Here is a 2,500-nt window from a genome sequence, read left to right on the forward strand (position 1 = left end):
TCGCAATACGAATGCCCCCGCCTGTCCCTATTAATCATTACCTCGGGTTCCGAAAACCAACAAAATAGAACCGAGGTCCTATTCCATTATTCCATGCACACAGTATTCAGGCGGGCTTGCCTGCTTTAAGCACTCTAATTTGTTCAAAGTAAACGTGCCGGCCCACCGAGACACTCAATAAAGAGCACCCTGGTAGGATTTCAACGGGGTCCGCCTCGGGACGCACGAGCACGCACGGGGCGGTCGCACGCCTTCGGCTCGCCCCACCGGCAGGACGTCCCACGATACATGCCAGTTAAACACCGACGGGCGGTGAACCAACAGCGTGGGACACAAATCCAACTACGAGCTTTTTAACCGCAACAACTTTAATATACGCTATTGGAGCTGGAATTACCGCGGCTGCTGGCACCAGACTTGCCCTCCAATAGATACTCGTTAAAGGATTTAAAGTGTACTCATTCCGATTACGGGGCCTCGGATGAGTCCCGTATCGTTATTTTTCGTCACTACCTCCCCGTGCCGGGAGTGGGTAATTTGCGCGCCTGCTGCCTTCCTTGGATGTGGTAGCCGTTTCTCAGGCTCCCTCTCCGGAATCGAACCCTGATTCCCCGTTACCCGTTACAACCATGGTAGGCGCAGAACCTACCATCGACAGTTGATAAGGCAGACATTTGAAAGATGCGTCGCCGGTACGAGGACCGTGCGATCAGCCCAAAGTTATTCAGAGTCACCAAGGCAAACGGACCGGACGAGCCGACCGATTGGTTTTGATCTAATAAAAGCGTCCCTTCCATCTCTGGTCGGGACTCTGTTTGCATGTATTAGCTCTAGAATTACCACAGTTATCCAAGTAACGTGGGTACGATCTAAGGAACCATAACTGATTTAATGAGCCATTCGCGGTTTCACCTTAATGCGGCTTGTACTGAGACATGCATGGCTTAATCTTTGAGACAAGCATATGACTACTGGCAGGATCAACCAGGGAGCTGCGTCAACTAGAGCTGAGCAGCCGGCCGCCCGGGAGTGTGTCCCGGGGGCCCGCGCGAACACGCAAGCGTCCGCTCAATCATTCTGCAAACAGGAGGAGGCTGAGCTCCCCTGCACAATACACCTCGAAACCCTCTCAGGTCCCGGCGGCGCGCAGCGCCGTCCCAAGTACTTGGTCGGGTTCGAGAGAGGCGCAATCGCCCGGAGTTAGGCGAGTAGACGCTTTCGGTGCGACCACCCGTGCTCCCAACTGAGCTTGCCGCTGCCGACAGAGGCCCGGGAGCGTGCTGTCGTGGCATTGCCGGCGGGAGACAACACGCGCCACCTACGGTGACCGGCAGCTCCAACGCCAGCGCCACAGAAGGACAAAAGCCCCACTTGGGTGCCGAAGCGAACTCTCCCAGCACAGCGCACGCGCCAACACATCCGCACAGCTGCGATACAAACCACCAGCGAGAACCGCTGGGGCGACCGAGCAGCAGACGGCGTCGCGGCGCCGAGCGCCGGGCGGCAGCGCATCCTCAACGCACACAGTCCTCAATCGGACCAGCACACTGAAGATGTCCACCGCGCTTCGCACCGGGCCCGCGAGGACCTACTTTGGCCGCACGGCGCCGCGCGCAGGGTGCGCCGGCGCGCAGCTGCGACGCCTGCCGCGTCCGTCGGCCGGCGCGCCTGCCACTGGCCGCCCCCACCAGCCGGCTGTAGCGCGTGCGCCCACGCACCGCGCGGCCAGCACGCCGGGAGGCGCCCCCTCACCGGCCGGGGACGGTCCCACCCAGCCACCGCCGCGTATCGCTTCACACCCAGATGCCGTTCAGTTTCGTCGGCATGGTGGGTATCGCTGGAACAACCGGTTAGTACCTCAACCTATCGTCGCCATCACCGATTCACCCCTAGCGAGAACAACCGCACCACAACAGGTTACCATTTGTTCATTTGCGTAACTTCACCAGAAAACGCAGGCGTCCATCGCCATTTGCAACTTCCACGATTATTGCATGCCTGTGTCAGGTGTCACGCCACACTACGTCTGCCCACATACACGCAACAAAATGTGCACGCCTAGACAATACGTGGAAGGTGGCCCCCGTACGTATGCGATGTCCATTGCTCGAACGACTGTCAACCGGCCTCTGTAGCATGTCGCAGATATGGAACGCGGTGCACCATGCCATCACGGTGTGTGAGGAGAGACGACTAGGTCCGAATACATCAACAGACAGCTCATGCTGATCGCCATCCACGGCGTCCGTTCCTCCCACACGTCTCTATGGCGTACCACACTGCAATCCAGCTCTCATAGGGAGACGACACGTAGCTGCGTGCACAATATTTGCACTGTATGGTCCGCCGTTTTTGGGCGCAGTCGTTGTACGGTCACACATGTGCCACGATGTATCATTCAGTACATAAGGACGAATGTGCAGTACAGATTGTGGTTTACGCGTACGACATTAGCGGACAGTTGACACAGGCCGCACCACAACGTAGCCTGAGTACGTCG

General features: G+C 58.0%; 1 non-coding gene across 1 annotated transcript in view; it reads right to left on the reverse strand.

Annotated features, from left to right (window-relative positions):
* LOC124752824 overlaps window positions 1-991 on the reverse strand; it is a 1,909-nt gene extending 918 nt beyond the window's left edge. The window contains exon 1 of the ribosomal RNA XR_007012197.1: window positions 1-991. This exon is cut by the window's left edge and continues 918 nt beyond it. This is a non-coding gene — a ribosomal RNA (small subunit ribosomal RNA).
* Window positions 992-2,500: the final 1,509 nt, after the last annotated feature.

This window comes from Schistocerca piceifrons, unplaced genomic scaffold, assembly GCF_021461385.2.
Source record: "Schistocerca piceifrons isolate TAMUIC-IGC-003096 unplaced genomic scaffold, iqSchPice1.1 HiC_scaffold_485, whole genome shotgun sequence".
Taxonomy (NCBI): domain Eukaryota; kingdom Metazoa; phylum Arthropoda; class Insecta; order Orthoptera; family Acrididae; genus Schistocerca; species Schistocerca piceifrons.